Below are 26,302 nucleotides of genomic sequence, written 5' to 3' on the forward strand. Positions count from 1 at the left end.
ATTATCTTCTTATGCCCTTGAAAGCCAGGCTAGCATCCAGAATCGCTGGTGTATAGCACGCCTATAGCTTTAAATTTTACAAAGCCACATCAACCCCACATGCAGACAGTCTGTTTCAGACTTTTGGTCCTCATCAGTACATGGCAATGATTGATATGGCTCTATGGGATAGGGCTTGGACCAGTACAACACAAACAACACTGTGTCCAACTGGCTATGTGCTACGTACAGTATTTTATGATTTCAGAAATGTCTTTCTTCAGGGCTTCACAAATAAACAATAACAAATGTTAACATCTGGTTCAATACACTAAATTGGATGCCTTTCACTCACTTCTTTTTGTCAACTTACCTAATCTACAAAGATCTCCACAATCTCTCTCCCCTATACATTTACTATACTTTTTCTCACTTGTTCACAGATACCAACAGCAATCTCTGATCTGCACACAAAAATCACCTCCTTGCATTCACATACACAAGACTTTTCATGTACTCCACCACTCCGCTGGAATAACCTTCCACAACATATCCATCACTCTTTTAACCTACATACTCACTGCAGTGATGCAGGCGGAAAGATCCAGCGACATCCTCCAACGACGAGCAAAGCCCGATCCATCTTCTTGTGGGCGACATAACGCAATGCTATGCGAGATTACCCGACGGGCGTGAACAGGTAGACAAGCAATTGCATTGCTTTTCGCAGAGTCGCTGGAGATCCACTGTGATGTTTGTTATCATTGCGCAACACTAAACGATGTTCGCGTGATCGTGTACCTGTACCCACGTCATGAGATCATGGAAACCATACAATACAATACAATACAATCACATTTCTATAGCACTTTTCTCCCATAGGACTCAAAGCGCTTTCATTTCCATGTGGCCCCTCCAGCAAGTCTCATCATTTACTTGCTTGTGGAATATAACTATTGGAAGGTGTCACAAACTACAATGGAATGTTTTGTTTTAACAATGCCAAAATTGAATTACAAGCCTTCTTCAAGGACAAGAGCATAGCCTAAACTGAGAACTCCTTATCCCTATGCTGTAAGGGTACTTCTTTAATTTCCCCTTATTGGATTAAAATATATCTGTGGAACATAACTATAGCAATCACTGTGATTTCCAATAGGACACCATTATTTAAACGATGATTAACCATTTTAGCCCGCGGGGATTTTTCACCTTATGCATCAGAGCAATTTTCACCTCCCATTCATTCGCTAATAACTTTATCACTACTTATCACAATTTATTGATCTATATCTTGTTTTTTCTGCCACTAATTAGGCTTTCTTTGGGTGGTACATTTTGCTAAGAATTTTTTTTTATAAATGCATTTTAACAGGATTAATAAGAAAAAATGGAAAAAATTCATGATTTCTCAGTTTTTGGCCATTATAGCTTTAAAATAATCCATGCTACCATAACTAAAACCTATGTATTTTATTTGCATGTTTGTCTCGGTTATGACATTTTTGTCCCTATCACAATGTATGGGGTCAATATTTTATTTGGAAATAAAGGTGCATTTTTTCCGTTTTGCGTCCATCACTATTTACAAGCTTATAATTTAAAAAAATTTTAAAAAGTATACCCCCTTCAAATGCATATTTAAAAAGTTCAGACCCTTAGGTAACTATTTATGTCTTTTTTTTTTTGTATTGTAATTTTTTTTTTCATAAAAAATTTTATTTGGGTAATATTTGGTGTAGAAGATAAACAGTTAATTTTTAATGTTATTATATGTGTAAATTGTAAATGTTAAAAATATGTAGACGTAGTTTTACTATTTAATTTAATTTGTTTCCCTCCTTGTGCTTATCGCTAAGCGGAAGCACAAGGGGGATGCGGAAATTTTGACGCGCAGAAAGACTGAAGCCTCTTGTAAGAGTGCATCGGTTTTTCTGCTGGGGAGACGGATCGGTGATCGGGATCGTTCACTGATCCCAGGGCTACCGGGGGACCCGCAGCACCACGGCACCACAGCAGAGCAGTTGCCTGGACGTGAGCTTCACGTCCGGGCAGCAGAAATAGTTAATCTAACCTCCTCATAGAACTAAACTCTGCTTCTACAACAACAACAACAAATCTTTTTTTAATAATTGAGCCATGTGATCCAAAAAAAAGCACAACTGAATGAGTTAACAAGAGGTTGCGCAGGTGGGAATGCTGCAGTCTGGCTCATCATGCTCTTCAGACTACAAGTGAAGAACATGATGATTATGATTATACAGATATGAAAAGCATTACTGTGTGGAATAGCTGGTGAACAGGGCCCCTAACCATATGCTTTAAAATGTATATATTTGACATCAGTTAATAAAGCAACTAATCCAGAAATAGAAACAACCCATGCCTCAGACTACCTACACAGGATGAGGAAAACCTCAGGGCCTGAAATTGGGGGACTAAAGTTCCAATATACATTTCATGTCTGAATCATATCAAAATGCTGATTTTATGTAGACAGCTCAAATTCACAATTTAATTTATTTACTGGGGCAAAAATGATCTTCCCCATATTAATGTCTGACCTGTATAGTACTTTTGTTAAAATGGATTCTCCATGGGAGAAAGCCTTGATGGACACGTCTTTCCAAGATACAGAGAACTAATCCACAGACATAAGAAAAACACATTCCAGGTAATGTCTTGGTAAAGCAGCAGCAGAATTAATGTCGAAGTCTCGGGATTTAAACATTTTTTCATTGGGCTTATTAAACATTCATAGAGTCAGCCATCGATTGGATCTTTTCCATTCTGTTGCATAACATTCCAAATCAACTTGGGTCTTGATGAGGTCTCTTGATTATTAAGTCATTTTTTTCCACTGATTCTTATGCTGCAAGAGTCCTATTAACAGAATCTATTTAATAAACAGTTAGAAAGAATATCATGCATAACTACTGGGCCTATTTACTGGATGCTTAGTTACTGATGTCCCTACTCTCCAAAGCACTGCCAATTAAAATGTTTAAAATCAGTCCACTGTTTCAGTTAAAGCATCACAAAATGTCATAAAACAAAATGCTGAAAAAGTAAAAAAATATATATATATTATTTATTTGGATTGTGCCAGCAATGTCAAAGAACTTTTTGGAATTTAGTGAGTTATTTGCATCATTCATGGAGACAGCACAGTAACACAGATTCCACCGTAACTCACACTTTGGACACAGGCAGAAAGCAGCATCCTCTGCGGTACCATAGCCTGCAATGTTAATTGCGGCTAAGGTGCACCAGGGTGCTTAGACTTGGCGCCTGTTGGCAATATATTTGTCGTGACTTGCTGGTGGCTTGGAGATTTCCCCAGATCTCCCTCATGCCTATTCCATATATGTGGACATCCATCCATTACGCATGAGCCCTATCCGGTGTAGTATACACTTTTTTCCGTATAACTGGCAGTATTGCACCTTCCAGTAGATCTGTATGCCTTTTTCATTGCACTTTATTAGGACATATTTGTACTGGGGTTTATTAGTGACAGTATTTTTGTATGTATTTTTTCTATAAATGTTTTTGGCAACATTATTTGCACTTTACCTTACTGTCACTTGCACCTATTTATGAACCCGGATTCAGCACAAAAATGGCTCTTACTGAATTAACATGATCAATTTATTGTGTATTTTTTTCATAATACAAAGGAGGTCTTATATTATTTAGTTTAAATGGGTTTGTGCATTATGAATTCTAAAGCTATTGGTTAATACCGTAGTATATAACAGAAGGTGTGGTTGTTTTGCCATTTCTTGCATTGTATATAACTCAGTATGATATGGGAAATATAAAATTACAGACATAAATATTTTTGGCTACTCTACTCATTAGCATCTATACTAAAATATGCAGATTCCATTACACTAGGCCAGTATGGGTAGATGCTTACATAGTGACAAAACTGCAGCAACTGCAAGATGAAGAAACACACGGCGAGAGCAGTTAAATGCGATGCCGTAATGATGAGTTTGGATATTGCCTACTAGTCATTTTCCAGCAAAATTTGTAGGAGCATAGCAAGCCTTAGAACCCAATGCACATTCTATAGGGCCCAGGAGCAAGCGCAGGCCCAGTTTTTCCCTAATTTGTCTTTTTGGTCGTATACTCCTCATCCAGGGACTTTAATCAAGACCAGAGAAGCAGCGCAGGATGTATGCAGTGGCAGGTCCGAGGGTATAACTGGGTACTCACATATGCGAGTGCAATCAAATGTTGCAGCTACTGCATTTGATTGGTCTATTTCCAAGCTGCATTACATTTGCATTAACTTAGAATTATTAGAATCTCATTGACCATCACTAGCATTGATATGTAGCCTGGTAGTCTTGGGCACAGGAAATAGGAAACAAAAGCAAAAGCTTTTGAGGGAATCTAACTTTATCCCTTTTTTTGTGTTGCTTAAAGAGAATCTGTACTGTCCGATCTGTACAATAAAAAACATACCAATCAAGTCACTGTGATCTCCTGGATCCCTCTTTGCCATTTCTGCAGCTCCCCGCCGCGATCCTGGCTTTTAATCGCCAGTTTTAGGCAGTGTTTATCATGTTACAGTATACTACAAGTTTTTATTACATAGTGAATTATCTGACCTCCAATCAGGCATTCTCACAGTTTCTCAGCATGGGCAGCTCCCTTCCCCCTCAGACAAGCTGAAATTGAGAGCAGAGACCATGTCTGTGACTAATAAACAAAGCACACACAAAGAGCCGGCACGGGGCGTGCATAACTTCTCTCTATCACAGCAGAGGCAGTCACTTCCTCCCTGGGTCGACAAAGCTTGACAAAAAAAGAAGATTAGATATATTACAAAGACAGTGCAACTAGAAAAGGCTGCAGTAATCCAGAGCACATTAGAACAGGTATAGGAACTTATAGGATAGAAGAAATAAGGCTGAACATTTTGTTACAGAGTCTCTTTAAAGATCTACTTATTCTTTCAGGACAGGAATGACAGACATAATCCTATTCAGGGATACAGTAATAAACTCCCCAAAAAGGCCATAACCCTTCCCCCCAAAAAATCCTTGGAGTTGAGCTGTAAAACTCATCTTCAGGGAAGAATTCCATTTCAGTTTTCGATTGTGTGGAAATGGTATAGACTCTGTTTTGAGTGATTATTATCTTCAAGCCATCATCGGAAAGAATTTTACTTACTCCCTGCCCTGGTTGGCAAAAACAAACATTAATCTCAAAGCCACAGAGGTTCAAAGAAGGCTCAGAGACAGAAAGGCAGTGGAAGCCCCCAAGATGATCTATCCTCTTTCCAGCCTGTCACATGCCAAATATTTTTCCTGGGCTTAAAATTTAAACTTACATCATAATTCTCCAATAAAATGCATGCAAAAAATCATGTTATCAGTGCGATCAGTAATTTTTTTTTTTAAGCATAACAACGTACAGTGATGAATAGCATTGCATTCATTGCAATATTAACAGCAGAACTAAGTGTGTGTGTGTGTGTGTGTGTGTGTGTGTGTGTGTGTGTGTGTGTGTGTGTGTGTGTGTGTGTGTGTGTGTGTGTGTGTGTGTGTGTGTGTGTGTGTGTGTGTGTGTGTGTGTGTGTGTGTGTGTGTGTGTGTGTGTGTGTGTGTGTGTGTGTGTGTGTGTGTACAGATTTCTTGTATAGACAGAACTCTGGTCTCTATTTTCATGATATTAAATAATTATGAGCCATGGCCTGTGGTGATATCTGGAAATTGTGTTCTTGAAATATTTTATTGTACCTAAAATGTGTTTTGTGTATTAACTTCCCTGGCGGTTTGATTTTTTTTTACTTTTTTTTTTATAGCATGTAGCTAGCCTAGCGCTAGCTACATTCTTCCCCCCTCCCTGCGGCGTCCTCCCATATGCGCCGATCGCCGCCGGCGCGTATGACCATCCGGAAATCCCGTTCTGAACTGGATTTCCATCAGGGTTTCCCCCGTCGCTATGGCGACGCGCGCGATGACGTCACCGACGTCATCGACGTTGTGACATCAGAGGGAGCCCCGATCCACCCCTCAGCGCTGCCTGGCACTGATTGGCCAGGCAGCGCACGGGTCTCGGGGGGCACCCTCTGATGCGGCGGGTAGCGGCGATTCGGCGCAGGGCGGCGGCGATCGTGAGTAACGCGTGTATAAAAAAATTATGCAGATCGGCCCAGCGGGGCCTGAGAAATCCTCTTGCGCGGCTTACCCCGTGTCCAGCACGGGGTTACTGCTAAGGAGGTTAATTGGTTAAATATTGTATTTTATATATTTATATACTGCATATTTCTATATGCTGTACATTTATGTATTATGTTTGATCTTCATGTCGAAATTACATTTTTTTTAGCACAGTACCTGAGGAAATGGGCCAGACTCATGATGTGCTGCATTGTGCCAATAAGTCCTTAATAAACCATTTTTACTGTGACACCTTTTGAAAGGTAAGTGTTCCATTTGCCTTCATTTATTAATTGATGGTTTACAATTTTTAATTGTTTATTTTGGACACCTCCAAACCAAGCAAACATGTCAGTGCAATACTGTAGATATTGTTGTAGTTGTTGAAATAAGCCCCCATTCCCTAGTCCCTCACCTACCACAACCTGTGTATTGGAGTAGCAACCACAAGAACAACACAGACCCCAGTGGGTGACAAGTATTCCATCACAGGCGATAAAATACAGTTGTGATTGACCAACCACCAAATGTGAGTGTTATGTTATTCCAATTATAGAGTATTAGACCGAACAGCAGGGGAGGACTGGCCAGGGGGGAAAGGGGGAGATTTCCCCCCAGACTGCCTCTCATTTAATGATTTAGGGCTGGTGCAGTGCTTGCTGCATTCAGGTTTTTATATAAGGCAATGTGAAACATTAGGCTGGCTGAGAAAAATAAAGGTGCAATTACAGAGCAATTAGAGGATGGGTAAGCTGATAATTGAACACAACAAGATGCAGAGCAGAGGCTTGCCTGCAGGGTCCATAGAAAAAAACAACTGTCTGCTTTCACACTATTATAGCTCCCAAATGTCCCTCTTCTGAAGGGACAGTACCTCTATGGACATAAATGTGTGTGTGGGGGGGGGAGTCTTGGGGAATTAAGGTGGCCATACATCTGTTGTCTCGGCGATTAACCAACCGTTTTGATAATTACTATCGGATTGGGTGAAAATCTGTGCCGCCATAAGCATGCCCAATTGACGATTTGACTGATTTTGGGCGGAAATTGGTTGAATCTGAGATTCTGGGAAATCTCAGGCCGATGTGGTTGAATTGGTGCGCAGCGGTAACGACATGCGATAATCACGAACAACGGATACAACGGAAATCCCTTGCTTTCATCCCTCTAAATGTATTATGTGACCCCCGAAGCAGTAATTAAAATGTTTAAAATTGCTTAGGAGGCAGTGGTGGACTTACCTCCCTCAAGCAGACACAAGTAACTGTGTATTTCAACAAAAATTTAATTTATTGGTACACTCCAGGGTATTGTTTACAATGCGTTTCGCAGGTCTATACCCGCTTCATCAGGCAATAGAAGTAGGAGTACACTATTAGGGATAAAAAGGCACGTATTTGGTATGTGATCTGACAAACATAAAAACTGTACAGACATTTTTCTTAAAAAATTGTTGATATACAGTGGAGGAAATAATTATTTGACCCCTCACTGATTTTGTAAGTTTGTCCAATGACAAAGAAATGAAAAGTCTCAGAACAGTATCATTTCAATGGTAGGTTTATTTTAACAGTGGCAGATAGCACATCAAAAGGTAAATCGAAAAAATAACCTTAAATAAAAGATAGCAACTGATTTGCATTTCATTGAGTGAAATAAGTTTTTGAACCCCTACCAACCATTAAGAGTTCTGGCTCCCACAGAGTAGTTAGACACTTCTACTCAATTAGTCACCCTCATTAAAGAGAATCTGTATTGTTAAAATCGCACAAAAGTAAACATACCAGTGCGTTAGGGGACATCTCCTATTACCCTCTGTCACAATTTTGCCGCTCCTCGCCGCATTAAAAGTGGTTAAAAACAGTTTTAAAAAGTTTGTTTATAAACAAACAAAATGGCCACCAAAACAGGAAGTAGGTTGATGTACAGTATGTCCACACATAGAAAATACATCCATACACAAGCAGGCTGTATACACCCTTCCTTTTGAATCTCAAGAGATCATTTGTGTGTTTATTTCCCCCTGCAGCTATCGTCCACTGAAGTGTCAGGCTGTTTCTTCCTGCAGAGTGCAGACAGCTCTGCCTGTATGTAATTCCTCAGTATGTGAAAGCCCAGCCAGCTCAGAGGAGGATTTATCCAGCTTGTAAAAGATAAGAGAGAAGAGAGAAGCTGCCCTAATCTAAATAATACACAGGCAGTGTGCAGAGAGGGGCCTGGAGGGGGGAGATGCATCACAGAACCACAACACTGAAGAACTTGGCAGCCTTCCAGACACAGGCTGACAAGTCTGACAAGAGAGAGATAAGTTGATTTATTACAGAGATGGTGATAGTAAAACGTGCTGCAGTAAGCCAGAACACATTAGAATAGCTTTTGGAACTTGTAGGATGATAAAAAACAGGATGCATTTTTTGTTACGGAGTCTCTTTAAGGACACCTGTCTTAACTAGTCACCTGTTATAAAAGACACCTGTCCACAGAATCAATCAATCAAGCAGACTCCAAACTCTCCAACATGGGAAAGACCAAAGAGCTGTCCAAGGATGTCAGAGACAAAATTGTAGACCTGCACAAGGCTGGAATGGGCTACAAAACCATTAGCAAGAAGCTGGGAGAGAAGGTGACAAATGTTGGTGCGATTGTTCGAAAATGAAAGGAGCACAAAATGACCATCAATCGACCTCGCTCTGGGGCTCCACGCAAGATCTCACCTCGTGGGGTGTCAATGGTTCTGAGGAAGGTGAAAAAGCATCCTAGAACTACACGGGAGGAGTTAGTGAATGACCTCAAATTAGCAGGGACCACAGTCACCAAGAAAACCATTGGAAACACATTACACCGCAATGGATTAAAATCCTGCAGGGCTCGCAAGGTCCCCCTGCTTAAGAAGGCACATGTGCAGGCCCGTCTGAAGTTTGCCAATGAACACCTGAATGATTCTGTGAGTGACTGGGAGAAGGTGCTGTGGTCTGATGAGACCAAAATAGAGCTCTTTGGCATTAACTCAACTCGCTGTGTTTGGAGGAAGAAAAATGCTGCCTATGACCCCCAAAACACCGTCCCCACCGTCAAGCATTGGGGTGGAAACATTTTGCTTTGGGGGTGTTTTTCTCCTAAGGGCACAGGACAACTTAATCGCATTAACAGGAAAATGGCCGGAGCCATGTATCGTGAAATCCTGAACGACAACCTCCTTCCCTCTGCCAGGAAACTAAAAATGGGTCGTGGATGGGTGTTCCAGCACGACAATGACCCAAAACATACAGCAAAGGCAACAAAGGAGTGGCTCAAGAAGAAGCACATTAAGGTCATGGAGTGGCCTAGTCAGTCTCCGGACCTTAATCCAATAGAAAACCTATGGAGGGAGCTCAAGCTCAGAGTTGCACAGAGACAGCCTCGAAACCTTAGGGATTTAGAGATGATCTGCAAAGAGGAGTGGACCAACATTCCTCCTAAAATGTGTGCAAACTTGGTCATCAATTACAAGAAACATTTGACCTCTGTGCTTGCAAACAAGGGTTTTTCCACTAAGTATTAAGTCTTTTATTGTTAGAGGGTTCAAAAACTTATTTCACTCAATGAAATGCAAATCAGTTGCTATCTTTTATTTAAGGTTATTTTTTCTATTTTCCTTTTGATGTGCTATCTGCCACTGTTAAAAAAAACCTACCATTGAAATGATACTGTTCTGAGACTTTTCATTTCTTTGTCATTGGACAAACTTACAAAATCAGTGAGGGGTCAAATAATTATTTCCTCCACTGTAGGTAATTGTTAGGGGGAAAGTGGAGGTGGGGGTTATTGTTTGTGAAAAAGGAACAGCTGGGTCAGGTTTTAGTCCATTTAGCATAAAGAAGTATAATCTACTATGTGGAATAATATAAATGGAGCCTTATGAGCAGGGTCTATGCGGAGGGAGGGGAGGAGTATCAGGGAGGGGGTGGAGGGGGGGTAGGTATAGTTAGAAATAGTAGTGTATGGTGGAATAGTCATGTGATTCAAAAATGCTAGGATAGAGTAGTATTGGTGTTTGGGGGAGGGGCAAAAAAGGGGCAATTATAGAGTGTTACTCACATAAACTCTAACTACTACACTCAGAAGGTTCCTGCTTCCCCTGATTGTTTAGGTAAAGCTTTCTGAGGTTCCTCTGATTGCTAAGAAATGCGTTTGTTGTAGAATGAACCAAGCATCCTGGTAATTTATACAAGTAGCAGAATATAAGTGATATCTACTGAAGGGCAGTGGTTTTTTTTAGTCAGTGTAGATATACCAGATGTGACTGTCCTTTTGTGTATGTACAGCCACCTATTTTACATGTCTGCTACTTGATAACTAAATGACCAGTGGTGCCTGGCGAAAGCAAGGAGAGACACATTTTGAAGCCACAGTTTGGGCTCACAGTTTTTATTCAAAAAACATCTACATGTCATCTATCCTGACGCTGTCCCATCGGTTTAACAAACGCCATATTTAATACGTTCCTTTACCTACAGGCACAGAATATTTGACCTTTTGTGACCCGTCTCCTGCCAGACAAAGTTTAAGATTGCTTTGTGAAATAAAGCTGTCGCCAAGATCAGCCTCATAAAAAATGGATTGTGCTTGAAAACCTGTAGTACGAACAGTGACAGGCCTGAAATATGGAATTAAATTGAAACTAGATTAGTTTGGGAGAAGATATAAGGAGTGAAAAACATATCTTTGAACTTTGGAGTTTTAAAGTTTTTTTAATGAAAATATTTATCATTTTGCAAGCATTTTTTTTATCTTCGTTATCTTTGCTCTGTAACCTTAAAGCCAACTCTTTGACAGTTTACGTTGTAAATAAAGTACTATCTTTTATATTAAACTCCATAAGCGGCATGAACATGTCCTGCTGGTAACTGCAATATAAAAATTGTCACCTTTTATAGTGTAAAGTTAAGAGGTCCAGTGTATTAAGCTTAAGCATGACAAATTGCTGCTAGTGAGTTAGAAGGTGTGTTGTGTCCAGATTAATCTGTGCATTTATCTCACTGTATACCTGCTGCACATGAAGGGATCTCAAGACATATTCTTCATATTAACAGTTTAAACACATTACTTAAATACAATAAATTATACAATCACCATTAAAAATTAGAGAGAATTTTTCAGTACTCAGTGGTACTGTAGCCCTAAGTGAGCGTTGGGCTCATAATAGTTAATTCTGCACCATTATTATCTATTTCTAGCAGTGATGAGTGAAAATGCCGATATTGTTTTCGCATTTATTTTCACAAAAATAATGTTGAATACGACTTTATAGTGGAAATGTCATGAAAAATCATTTTGTCATAAGTTTGGAATTTTTATCATTTTTGCAAATTTTCATGCTTAAAAAAATGATTTTTCGCATTTTTGCGCTAAAATATACAAATTGTCATGGTAAAAATAACGCGTTTGCATGAATTTTTGCCATATTGGAAAAACACAATGTATTTTCACAAACATTTTCTTGAAAATAAAAATGCCATTTTTGATGTAAAAATGACTGGCGAAAATTCGTAAATCTTCTCACTTGCAGCTTCCTCCTTAGATCAGCCTCCATGGATCATGTCCTCCAACTAGTGTTGATCTCGAATTTCGCAGAATCGTAATTTTCCACCAAATTCGTAATGAATTTATTTCAAGCATAACCAAAAGTATGTGCCACAATTGTTCTATTACATGTACAGTGCGAACTTTGATTCTTTGGAAACAAGTTAAAAATATGGAGTTTTGGGGGTTTTTTTTCAGAAAGAGCTTGTAGTATTGGAGAAAATTCATTTTAAACAATTCAAAGACAAACATTTTTTTTTACACTCAGTAAAATGACATTTTTGCTGTGGTACACTTTGATATATACAGAATTTTGTACACACATTTTAAGAAAACAGACAGGATAATAATAATTCCAGCATTTGTATAGCACTTTTCTCCTGTCTGACTCAAAGCGATTGCGAGGCAGCCAGTAGAGCGCACTCAGTAGGTGCTGACTTACTGAATAGGGAGATTTGAACCCAGGTCCCCTGTGTGAGAGTCAGAGCCCTTAACCAGTACACTATCAGATAGCATAGGGTCCCATCTCTCAAGCATCTGACTCCTTTTAACCCATGTAGCCTTGATATAGCTAGAATTTGTAGCCTGGACTGGGTGGGGCTCTGCACCCTGAGCTAAACCAGTCTGCATGATCCATGATGTGGGCGGCCTCTGGAAGTATACAGAACTTGGAACTTGGTGTATATTGAAGTGTACCACAGAAATGTAATTTTACTGAGTAAAAAATATTTATCATTTCAGTCTTAGAGAAGACTGATGAAGTGTAGCGTGCGCGGCATGGCCGCACACGGCGACTTCAGGCCGCAGTCACCGATTAACAGAGCCAACAACCGGACTAGGAGAAGAGCCAGGTGGATGCCGGGGAACCTAGCGGGCTACGGGGCGCTGAGGAAGCCCCAGGTAAGTCCAAATTGTGGTTTTAGCCTGAGCTCAGGTTCCTTTTAAATAGGAACACAGACAGGTTCCAAACTAAGTTGGACTCCAGAGTTTATTCTGAGAGACTTCAGTGAACCTCTGGTAACAAACACCTTTTTCCCTCATTCTGCTCCCTTACTATCTGACATATCCAATACTTCTGAAAACCCCTTTGCTGGGAACTCCTTTGTCATGTTTATGCCTCATTCAGATATCTGACCTGTTGTTTCCAATTTCTCCTGGTTATGCTTGTACCTGTGTTCATGTTCATGTTCTCTAGCTGTTGCCAACTGTTACCAGCATGGAGATCCCATGGGTTGTAACCTTAGAATTGCCATGCAGTTAAGTTCTGCATCTCATTTGAATGGTGACTGTCATGGTCAAGCGTGGAGATTTCGGATGTGTAAGGGGATGGAACTCTCCGCCAAATCTAAAAGGAGACCTACACTGCACCATTAAAGCAAACCTGAACTGAAAATTAAAAGTCAAAATAGCCATACACAGGTCATACCTACCTCCCATGTAGTGTACTCCTCAATCTCTTTCTCCTCTCCTGCGCCTCATTTGTCCACTGTGATCAATGGAATTCTCTGTCCTCCATTTTAAAAATGGCCATTACCCCATAACAGTTTCCCGGTCAGCACACAGTTACAACTGAATGTGCAAGGTAATGTCCATGTTTCCCTATGGCTCAAGTGGGTGATATTACAGTTTAACAGACAGCAGCTGATATATAACTGACAGCAACTGGTACATTTCAGGTCTGACAAAATATTGTCAGAACTGGAAGGGTTCACTGTAAGAAGGAAATGTTGAGCTTTTGAGAGGAACTGACCGTGAGGTAAGTATGTAATATTCATTTGCAGCTACGTCATGTGTTTATTTTAAATAATTTTACTCGCTTCAGGTTCTCTTTAAAGCTGACCTGAACTCTTGCACAGCACACAATTAAAAGTTATTATTACACATATAGTTGCAGAAGAAATTCACTTGTTTGTGTTCTGTGTTTATTTAAGCAGATCAACCTGTCTAAGTAGTTCTTATCAGCAACTGTGAATAGACTGCAGGAGAGCTCTGCATATAATAAACACAGAGGCTTAACCCTTTCAATGCCATCTGCAAAAGTGAAACCAAGTAAAACCTCAAGTTTTTTAAGGATTTCCATAAATTGTAATGGAGATTTTTTTTTTCCCATAAGGGTTATCATGCTGTGACTAATCTTTTAGAGGAGAGAATACGTTCTTCCATTTTAACATACTGCAAACTCAACCTCTGTCTGTTAAGGATTTCGTCTTCACACAAACTCTGAAACAAAATATTTGTCCATATCTTATATAATCTCTCAATACTAGCTTCTCTCCGAGATGGTATGCATTCAGGCAAAGAAGCTTAAATAAGATTCCATAATACAAACATCAAGGTATAATATTGTGCCCCAGGAAGATCATCTATCCTATTGTTTGGTCTACAATCTTTACATGCACATGCACAGAAGCATACATGTGCACTGACACATTCATGCACAACCATTTATATATGTTTAAATTTGGTCTATAACTAACAGCTAGAATTATACCTAAGGAGCCAGAACTGAAGCATATTCTTGATACATATGAGTTGGAGAATATGTACAGTATATATACGGTAGTCTATTGAGCAAATTCTCCAAACACTTGTAAAAATAATTGGAAAACATCAACAGCTCATGTTGCATCTCATTCATTTTGCAAAGAATATACCGGTACATTGGAGAAATGATCTTGCCTTGTAAAACAACATCTGCATTTCCCTTTTGTACAATTGCATCTCATTCTAGGATAGCTTTCATTAGGTTACACTCATCGATTCTCTGTAATAAGTAGGTCTCTCTGGACATCTAAGTAGAATTTTCTATGAAGGCTATCTCAGGCATACAAAGTGATTTTTTTACAAACATTGAGCATAAAGGTGCTTATTTGAATTTCCAGACTGATAAGTAGCATTTTTAGAGCATGAAATGTCAAAGTTAGTATCTGTAAATGGGGTAAGTGTTACAATGTCTACAACAAAATTATAAATAGTAGTATATACCGGGACAAAATAAAACTTCTGTCTGCTCGCTAAAAATAACGACTTTCGAAGTTCCTAGCCAGACAAGATCATTTTACAGGCAGAGTTATTGTTGAACAGAAACAATATTACACAATGTTTAACTGCCATATTCTTGGCCAAAATAAAGAACAGTCTATACAGAGTATACTGTGCATACAGGGCCGATCCTAGACTTTTTGCTGCCTGAGGCAAACTTGTAAGGATGTGTTCCCCCCCCCCCCCCCAAATTGGAATGATTGCACAGCACCCAAAAACTTGCACTGCACATTACAGCTGTAGTGAGCCCCCCCAAAACACCCTCATTACAAGTAGGTAGGCAATTGTAGGTTCCCCCAGTATTGGTAGCTAGGTACAGTTGCCCCCATAATAGGTTGACCAGGGACTTCTGCTGCCTGAAAAAGTCGCCTCACTTGGCATCATGGGTGGACTAGGCCTGTGTGCATACTATATAAAGTAGTTGCATCTTATTTTAACATTAGCAGACAAGTGAAACATTGACTTTTTCTCCTAAGTTTTCTCCTAGGTAATATTCACATCTTATCAAAAATACCTTTAAAGGGAACCTGTACTGAGTAAAATTATTTAAAATAAACACATGAGGTCACTTCAAATGAACATTAACCACTTTACCCCCACGCGTATGAATTTCTCCGTCCCTTTTTCCATCCTTTCACCACCAGGGACGGAGAAATCCGTACTTTCCACGCTCCCGCCGCTGCCCGCGCTCCCGCTCGCTCTAGCACGAACTCCCGCTCGTACACACGCCGCCGACCACTCGCCCGGAGATCAATGAACGGGAAAATCCATTCCTGTTCGTTGATCTACGCCCCGCAATGATCTGCTGCTTCTCCGATAAGCAGCGCGATCATTGTGAAAAACAAAAACTTCCCCAGCCTCCCAGTACTTCCTGCAAGCGTCCGGAAGGACGCTTGCAGGTCGCATTAAACAAAAAGTTACTGTTGCCATCTTGTGGCCAAATAGTAAAACTACACCCTAAAGCATTTTTCACATACAAATAAATTAGTTTTACACAAAAAATTAACTCCTTACCTCCCACACTCCCCATTTTTTTTTTTTGTAATTAAAAAAAAAAATTACAATAAAAAAAAATACATAAATAGTTACCTTAGGGACTGAACTTTTTAAATATTTATGTCAAGAGGGTATAACACTGTTACTTTATAAACTATGGGCTTGTAATTAGGGATGGACGCAAAACTGAAAAAAATGCACCTTTATTTCCAATTAAAATATTGGCGCCAAACATTGTGATAGGGACATAATTTAAACGGTTTTATAACCGGGACAAAAAGGTAAATACATTTCATGGGTTTTATTTACAGTAGCATGCATTATTTAAAAACTATAAAGGCCGAAAACTGAAAAATAATAAATTTTTTCCCACATTTTTTCCTATTTTCCCATTAAAACACATTTAGAATAAAATAATTCTTGGCATAATGTCCCACCTAAAGAAACCCTAATTGGTGGTGAAAAAAACAAGATATAGTTCATTTCATTGCGATAAGTAATAATAAAGTTATAGACGAATGAATGGAAGGAGCTCTGAAAGGTGAAAATTGCTCTGGTGGTCAAGGGGTAAAACCCCTCAGTTGGGAAGTGGTTAATTAGTTACCTTGTCATCAGTTCCTCTCAGAAGCTCACCATTTTCTTCTGACAATGATCCCTTCCAGTTCTGACAACATTTTGTCAGAACTGAAATATATCAGTTGCTGTCAGCTATAGCTGAGTGGACAACTGATGTGCCCGGTAATGTCCATGTTTCCGTATGGCTCAAGTGGACGATGTTATAGTTTAACAGTGTACTGACCAGAAAGCTGTTATGGGGTAATGGCCATTTTCAAAATGGAGGACGGAGAATTCCCTTGATCACAGTAGACAAACAGGACGTGGGAGAGGAGAAAGAGATTGAGGAGTAGACTACACGGGAGGTAAGTATGACTTATGTATGCTTATTTTGACTTTTAATTTTCAGTTCAGGTTTTGTTTAACCACTTCCCGACCGCCCCCAGCCGATGGGCGGCGGCAAAGTCCGGGCCCAAACGACCGCAATACGCCCATCGGCGGGGGCGGCTGCGGGAGTGGCTATGCGGCGATCGCGTCATTTGTGACGCGATCAGCCGCCGGGGACTGGCTCCGCCCACCGTTCGCTGTAACCCGCCGGCCGTTCGGAAGCGCCGGCGGGTTACTAGCACCCGGATCGCCGCTGCACGTATGTATAATAGGCTTTGTAATGTATACAAAGCCTATTATACTGGCTGCCTCCTGTCCTGGTGGTCCCAGTGTCCGAGGGACCACCAGGGCAGGCTGCAGCCACCCTAGTCTGCACCCAAGCACACTGGATTTCCCCCCCCCCTGCCCCCTGATCGCCCACAGCACCCCTCAGACCCCCCCCTGCCCACCCCCCAGACCACTGTTTGCACCCAGTCACCCCCCTAATCACCCATCAATCACTCCCTGTCACTATCTGTCAACGCTTTTTTTTTTAGTCCCTAATCTGCCCCCTACTCCCTCCTGATCACCCCCCCCACCCCTCAGATTCTCCCCAGACCCCCCCCCCCCCCCCAGACACCCCTCTGTGTACTGTATGCATCTATCCCCCCTGATCACCTGTCAATCACCTGTCAATCACCCGTCAATCACCCGTCAATCACCCGTCAATCACCCCCTGTCACTGCTACCCATCAATCAGCCCCTAACCTGCCCCTGATCACCCACCCACACCAATAGATCGCCCGCAGATCCGACATCAGATCACCTCCCAAGTGCAGTGTTTACATCTCTTCTCTCCTCTAAACACCCACTAATTACCCATCAATCACCCATCAATCACCCCCTATCACCACCTGTCACTGTTACCCATCAGATTAGACCCTAATCTGCCCCTTGCGGGCACCCAATCACCCGCCCACATGCTCAGATTGCCCTCAGACCCCCCCTTATCAATTCGCCAGTGCAATATTTACATCTGTTATTCCCTGTAATAACCCACTGATCACCTGTCAATCACCTATCAATCACCCCCTGTCACTGCCACCCATCAATCACCCCCTGTCACTGCCACCCATCAATCAGCCCCTAACCTGCCCCTTGCGGGCAATCTGATCACCCACCCACACCAATAGATCGCCCGCAGATCCGACATCAGATCACCTCCCAAGTGCAGTGTTTACATCTCTTCTCTCCTCTAAACACCCACTAATTACCCATCAATCACCCCCTATCACCACCTGTCACTGTTACCCATCAGATTAGACCCTAATCTGCCCCTTGCGGGCACCCAATCACCCGCCCACACCTCAGAACACCCTCAGACCCCAGCCCTGATCACCTCGCTAGTGCATTGCTTGCATCTATTTCCCCCCTCTAATCACACCTTGAGACACCCATCAATCACCTCCTGTCACCCCCTAGCACACCTACCCATCAGATCAGGCCCTAATTTGCCCCATGTGGGCTCCTGATCACTCGGCCAAACCCTCAGATCCCCCTCAGACCCCCTTCCGATCACCTCCCCAGTGCATTGATTGCATCTATTTTCCCCTCTAACCGCCCCCTGAGACACCCATCAATCACCTCCTGTCACCCCCCTAGCACTCCTATCCATCAGATCAGGCCCAAAACATCCTGTCATCTAAGAGGCCACCCTGCTTATGACCGGTTCCACAAAATTTGCCCCCTCATAGACCACCCGTCATCAAACTTTGCAGATGCTTATACCCCTGAACAGTCATTTTGAGAAATTTGGTTTCCAGACTACTCACAGTTTTGGGCCCGTAAAATGCCAGGGCAGTATAGGAACCCCACAAGTGACCCCATTTTAGAAAGAAGACACCCCAAGGTATTCTGTTAGGTGTATGATGAGTTCATAGAAGATTTTATTTTTTGTCAAAAGTTAGCGGAAATTGGATTTTTATTGTTTTTTTCACAAAGTGTCATTTTTCACTAACTTGTGACAAAAAAATAAAATCTTCTATGAACTCACCATACCCCTAACGGAATACCTTGGGGTGTCTTCTTTCTAAAATGGAGTCACTTGTGGGGTTCCTATACTGCCCTGGCATTTTAGGGGCCCTAAACCGTGAGGAGTAGTCTAGAAAACAAATGCCTCAAAATGACCTGTGAATAGGACGTTGGGCCCCTTAGCGCACCTAGGCTGCAAAAAAGTGTCACACATGTGGTATCGCCATACTCAGGAGAAGTAGTATAATGTGTTTTGTGGTGGGAGAAATCTCTCTGTAAATGGACAATTGTGTGTAAAAAAAATCAAAAATGTGTCATTTACAGAGATATTTCTCCCACCCAGCATGGTTATATGTAAAAATACACCACAAAACACATTATACTACTTCTTCTGAGTACGGCGATACCACATGTGTGACACTTTTTTGCAGCCTAACTGTGCTAAGGGGCCCAAAGTCCAATGAGTACCTTTAGGATTTCACAGGTCATTTTGAGACATTTGGGTTCAAGACTACTCCTCACGGCCCCTAAAATGCCAGGGCAGTATAGGAACCCCACAAGTGACCCCATTTTAGAAAGAAGACACCCCAAGGTATTCTGTTAGGTGTATGATGAGTTCATAGAAGATTTTATTTTTTGTCAAAAGTTAGCGGAAATTGGATTTTTATTGTTTTTTTCACAAAGTGTCATTTTTCACTAACTTGTGACAAAAAATAAAATCTTCTATGAACTCACCATACCCCTAACGGAATACCTTGGGGTGTCTTCTTTCTAAAATGGAGTCACTTGTGGGGTTCCTATACTGCCCTGGCATTTTAGGGGCCCTAAACCGTGAGGAGTAGTCTAGAAAACAAATGCCTCAAAATGACCTGTGAATAGGACGTTGGGCCCCTTAGCGCACCTAGGCTGCAAAAAAGTGTCACACATGTGGTATCGCCATACTCAGGAGAAGTAGTATAATGTGTTTTGTGGTGGGAGAAATCTCTCTGTAAATGGACAATTGTGTGTAAAAAAAATCAAAAATGTGTCATTTACAGAGATATTTCTCCCACCCAGCATGGTTATATGTAAAAATACACCACAAAACACATTATACTACTTCTTCTGAGTACGGCGATACCACATGTGTGACACTTTTTTGCAGCCTAACTGTGCTAAGGGGCCCAAAGTCCAATGAGTACCTTTAGGATTTCACAGGTCATTTTGAGACATTTGGGTTCAAGACTACTCCTCACGGCCCCTAAAATGCCAGGGCAGTATAGGAACCCCACAAGTGACCCCATTTTAGAAAGAAGACACCCCAAGGTATTCTGTTAGGTGTATGATGAGTTCATAGAAGATTTTATTTTTTGTCACAAGTTAGCGGAAATTGATATGTATTGTTTTTTTTTTCACAAAGTGTCATTTTCCGCTAACTTGTGACAAAAAAAAAATCTTCTATGAACTCACCATACTCCTAACAGAATACCTTGGGGTGTCTTCTTTCTAAAATGGGGTCACTTGTGGGGTTCCTATACTGCTCTGGCATTTTAGGGGCCCTAAACCGTGAGCAGTAGTCTAGAATCCAAATGCCTCAAAATGACCTGTGAATAGGACGTTAGGCCCCTTAGCGCACCTAGGTTGCAAAAAAGTGTCACACATGTGGTATCGCCGTACTCAGAAGAAGTAGTATATTGTGTTTTGGGGTGTATTTTTACACATACACATGCTGGGTGGGAGAAATCTCTCTGTAAATGGACAATTGTGTGTAAAAAAAATCAAACAATTGTCATTTACAGAGATATTTCTCCCACCCAGCATGGGTATGTGTAAAAATACACCCCAAAAAACATTATACTACTTCTCCTGAGTACGACGGTACCACATGTGTGGCACTTTTTTGCACCCTAAGTGCGCTAAGGGGCCCAAAGATTTCTTAAAGATACCTTTAAGATTTCACAGGTCATTTTGCGACATTTGGTTTCAAGACTACTCCTCACGGTTTAGGGCCCCTAAAATGCCAGGGCAGTATAGGAACCCCACAAATGACCCCATTTTAGAAAGAAGACACCCCAAGGTATTCCGTTAGGAGTATGGTGAGTTCATAGAAGATTTTATTGTTTGTCACAAGTTAGAGGAAAATGACACTTTGTGAAAAAAAACAATTAAAATCAATTTCCGCTAACTTGTGACAAACAAAAAAAAAATCTTCTATGAACTCACCATCCTCCTAACGGAATACCTTGGGGTGTCTTCTTTCTAAAATGGGGTAATTTGTGGGGTTCCTATACTGTCCTGGCATTTTAGGGGCCCTAAACCGTGAGGAGTAGTCTTGAAACGAAATTTCTCAAAATGACCTGTGAAATCCTAAAGGTACTCATTGAACTTTGGGCCCCTTAGCGCAGTTAGGGTGCAAAAAAGTGCCACACATGTGGTATCGCCGTACTCAGGAGAAGTAGTATAATGTGTTTTGGGGTGTATTTTTCCACATACCCATGCTGAGTGGGAGAAATATCTCTATAAATAGACAATTGTGTGTAAAAAAAATAAAACAATTGTCATTTACGGAGATATTTCTCCCACCCAGCATGGGTATGTGTAAAAATACACCCCAAAACACATTGTACTACTTCTCCTGAGTACGGCAATACCACATGTGTGGCACTTTTTTTGCAGCCTAACTGCGCTAAGGGGCCCAAAGTCCAATGAGCATCTTTAGGCTTTACAGGGGTGCTTACAATTAGGCACCCCCCAAAATGCCAGGACAGTGAACACACCCCACAAATGACCCCATTTTGGAAAGTAGACACTTCAAGGTATTCAGAGAGGAGCATAGTGAGTCCGTGGCAGATTTAATTTTTTTTTTTGTCGCAAGTTAGAAGAAATGGAAACTTTTTTTTTTTTTTTTTTTTTTGTCACAAAGTGTCATTTTCCGCTAACTTGTGACAAAAAATAAAATCTTCTATGAACTCACCATGCCTCTCACTGAATACTTTGGGATGTCTTCTTTCCAAAATGGGGTCATTTGGGGGGTATTTGTACTATCCTGGAATTTTAGCCCCTCATGAAACCTGACAGGTGCGCAGAAAAGTCAGAGATGCTTGAAAATGGGAAAATTCACTTTTGGCACCATAGTTTGTAAACGCTATAACTTTTACCCAATCCAATAAATATACACTGAATGGTTTTTTTTTTATCAAAGACATGTAGCAGAATAACTTTCGCGCTCAAATGTATAGGAAATTTTACTTTATTTGAAAAATGTCAGCACAGCAAGTTAAAAAAGTCATTTTTTTGCCAAAATTCATGTCTTTTTTGATGAATATAATAAAAACTAAAACTCGCAGCAGCAATCAAATAGCAGCAAAAAAAAGCTGTATTAGTGACAAGAAAAGGAGGTAAAATTCCTTTAGGTGGTAGGTTGTATGACCGAGCAATAAACCGTGAAAACTGCAGTGGTCTGAATGGAGAAAAAGGCTCTGGTCCTTAAGGGGCGAAAAGACTGTGGTCCTCAAGTGGTTAATATAATCATAAAAGAGCAATCAAACAAGAGGTGAAAACAAATGCAATTAATCACAAACAGTGAAAAGTGGAACAATTAATAATAAAGTGTCAGTCAAGCTAGTTTTGGTGTCCTGTGATACCGGGAAGTGATACCGGGAGTGGAAGGAGAGACATATGATACCCGTCAGCTGAACTAGAACACGAGCAGCATGGCCGGTGAGGGAGGGGAGATCCCAGTAGACTGGTCCACCGGTATCATGGCAGTCATGCCACTTTATCAAGAGGGGGACACTAAACTTTGCCACTCAGCTCTACCTGCTACCTTGATTTTATCCATGTTGTTGAAATTTTATGGATCAATAAAGAAAACCTGATTTATGGAGGTCGTGTGGATTTCAAATATATTACACTGCTATTTCATGCTCCATTTCCATAGATATCTTTTTTAGTTCCACTATTACATTTTACTTCCATTTATACTATCACTTATAGTGTCCCCTATGTTGTGGTCCCTTACAGGGGCCTGTGCTATATGTTCCTTTTGGGAGCCTTGTGCTGTGCCCCCTTATGAGGGGCAATCTAGTGGCTCCCCCTCCCCCTTATAGCTTTGCCTGGTAGCCTAGTGGTTCCCCCTTCCCTATATAGCTTTCCCATGGTTATATAGTGATTCCGTCCCATAGCTTTTCCTGGTAGTCTGGTGGACCTCCACTTCCCTCTTATAGCTCACACTGGTAGACTAGTGGTGCCCTACCCCAACTTATAGCTTTCCACCTTCTAGTGGTTCCTGAAACCCCCCTTCCAGAGATTGGCAGAAGGAAGCAATGCTGGTATATATCCTCTTATCTCTCCCTCTCCTACTGGGATTTCAGTAGATACATGGCTTGTACTGATGCTGGCCTCCTCTATCGCATGGCACTTGGTCCCAGGTTGATGGTGTCTTCAAGCCAAGACATGGTATATACAAGTACAGGAAGCAGGCTGTAGTATGAAAGACAGGAGAGCCATGATCGCCAGAGGAACTGAAGAGGTGAGAGGATACTTACCAGCATCACTTCCTGCTGCTAATCTCTGGTAAAGGGGAGGGGGGAGGGGGATTGTACACCAGGGAGGGATACCCAGATTTATCCCAAAGATATCCTATGGGATGATGAGCACAAGTATCTGGTACCATGAAGCCACCTGAATCACGTGTTTCAGGCTGCTAAATCTAGGGGTATTAACAGTTTTGGACCACCTGGCGCCTACCTCCTCTCCACTCTCCTGCCTGCCTTACTGGAACACACACTACCCTCCTCATCCACGCATCCCCCAATTCCTGTCTTCATTCAACCGGTGGCACCTGCTGCCCTTCACTATTATATCATAGAGCATGCTACAGTAAAACCTCATCACCGGCAAGAGATCACCATGGGCAGTCAGAGGGGAAGCTTTGGCATGCAACCGATCAGGTGGAGGGCTGGCACCAGACTGGTGAATCGCAGCCGCCTGCTGCTCCTTTTGCTAACTGGTGCTGATAGTCTCACGGGCAGGAACATGACACTGTTGTTGGGCCAATTACTGCACTAGATCAGTAGCAGTGACATCTGATAGATCAGAGTTTCCGGTGGGGGAGGGGCGGACCATCCTCCAAAGTTTATTTCAGGCAGAAAAAAGTCTAGAACCAGCCCTGTACATGGTGAAGAAAGAGATTAACTAAAAACATTTTTTAGATAAAGTTGAAAGTCCATTTTAACCCCCTGTCTCATATGCAGACTTACATGTAGCAATACTGGCCCACATGGTGCATAAGATTAGGGTGTAATCTGCAAAAGGGTGCAACATCACACATTTTCCAGTCTTTTGTTGCCCTCATCCCAACTTTATTGAAACATATTGCTTGTTTGTAATTCAAAAAGCAAAAATATATTTTACATACAAAATAAAAATGTGATCTTCAGGTTACCTGACCAAGGTGTGGAATGCCGAAACACGTCACAACGTTACCAGCACACAAGAGTCCAACGACGGGGTACCCAGGATGCGTTTCCATCCGATCCAACCACTGCTGATGGCCACGGCAGTTTGAGGTTGCACCTAATCGGGACATACCGGTATATTGCAGGGCTATATGATCAGCTGCATGCTTGTTTTCATGACAAAATAGTAAGTGTATCTTTTAGCATGCATTTTCCTTAGTAAAACATTATCACACTACAGAGAACTTCTCCTCTCCACTTGTTTCAAATGATCTAATTATGAGTAAAAAAAAACCTTTATGGAGATGTATGAGATGTATGAGTGTGTGCATTGATGAGTCCATTTTATGTACTGCAGAAGGTTATACACAGACACTATGTATTCCTGTAACATGTATGTTCATTGCCCACATTGAATTATGTAGATGCTGACTGGTACCTATCTGTTTTTACAAGGAATCACTTTTTCTTTTTTTTTATTAGGTAAAAATGAAATTCTACTTGTGCATATTGTGAATCAAGATGTTCAGCACCATACAATTAATATCTACCTGATACTGATCATTTAACATCCTGCCAATTGCTATACTTGCTATACTTAGATCAGATCTCAGTGGAAGTCTGATCTAATATCATTTACACCTCTGTAGTTACTAGCTTTGTGTTGCTTGATGCAGTACAAAGCTAATGCAGCCTCACTTTTGCACTGCTCTGCCCATGTGACCCCAAGATTTGATCTGCTCAGTTAGAAGGGGAGCAGTTTGAAGAAATACCCCCCCCCCCCCCCCAAATGTCTTAGTCTTTGCCTAACATCAGCAACCCGATTTTGTGAGTACCTATTACACTGCATATTTTCCACTTCTATTACTTAAAGCGGAATATAACCCAGAATTTCTTCTTTGCTCTAAAAGATTATTTACAGTATTTAATATACTAACACAATGGTTTTTTTTAGTAAAACAGCATTCAAAGGGTTACATCACAGGGCTAACTCTTTTTCCTACAGGGAGAACCCGCATTCGAACTGCTGTTAAGCTTATCTTGTGTACACATTCTTTACTTGATACATTTATGTAAACATTCTCTGGCTGTGCAGGACATCAGCTGATGAGTCCTGGGGTGAGACACAGGTCAGAAATCACTGGTGGCTGCATTCACAACAGAATTACAACAGTTATGAATAAAATGCACCAGCAGCTTTAAAAATAAATTAACTGAACTTTGGGAAGTTATAATGTCTAAATGAATAATAATACTTGTGCACAAAAGCAAATCTGATAATTGTATGGGTTATAAAAAGTAGGAAAACACATTTTTGTTGAAAATTTTGTCAGAGTTTTAAACCGCTTTAAAAAGGACCCATAACAGAACAAAAAAATGATTCCGGTTACCCATGTTTACATTCATTATACTGGTTTCAGCATCAGAAATGCTTCTAAACACTATGTATTGCTGCATATTGGTATGTAACCCCGCCCTCCCAGGGATGTTTGTCCAAGGCTATGATAGCCTGCAGTCTTCTGGAAGATGAACTTATCTACCTATGACACAGGGAAGGGTGGGAGAGGAGGAAACATTCCACAGTGATTCACCTGGTCATTGGTAAAGATTCTGGCATCACTAATCATTTTTAGCATGTAAATCAGGGTGAACACTGACTATTATTACGATTATTTAAAGATCAGTTTTATTGTATATGTTACGGCTAGAACCCGAAGTGTGGCCTCTTCGCGTTCTGGCCAGCCACTTCGGGTTCTGGCCGGCCAATGTGCGAAGTGGCCCCAGCGCAGCGGCCAATGTTAGAAATGGAATGATTACACTAAGCTACAATGTATTTTACGGCCGTCTCGCTGCGGCCAAATGTATTAGAAGTTGGTTAATTTAATGAAATATAGCCGTCGGCAATGTAATAGATGAAGCCGCTGGCCTTCGCACTGCCTCCTCCCCCTACCTCTCTCCTCTCCCTGCCTCCTATACAATACGGAGCAGTCGGGGACATGTGTGTCCCGGAGAGTCGTTCGTCGTGGCAGGGGAAGCAGAGCGGGGAGGCTGCAGACATTGCTTCTGCCAGCACCCACTCTGCAGGAACGGCAGGATTCCCCTGCCGCGACAAACGACTCTCGGGGATACGGCTGTTCCGTATTTTATAGGAGG

This window comes from Hyperolius riggenbachi, chromosome 6 (assembly GCF_040937935.1).
Source record: "Hyperolius riggenbachi isolate aHypRig1 chromosome 6, aHypRig1.pri, whole genome shotgun sequence".
NCBI classification, from domain to species: domain Eukaryota; kingdom Metazoa; phylum Chordata; class Amphibia; order Anura; family Hyperoliidae; genus Hyperolius; species Hyperolius riggenbachi.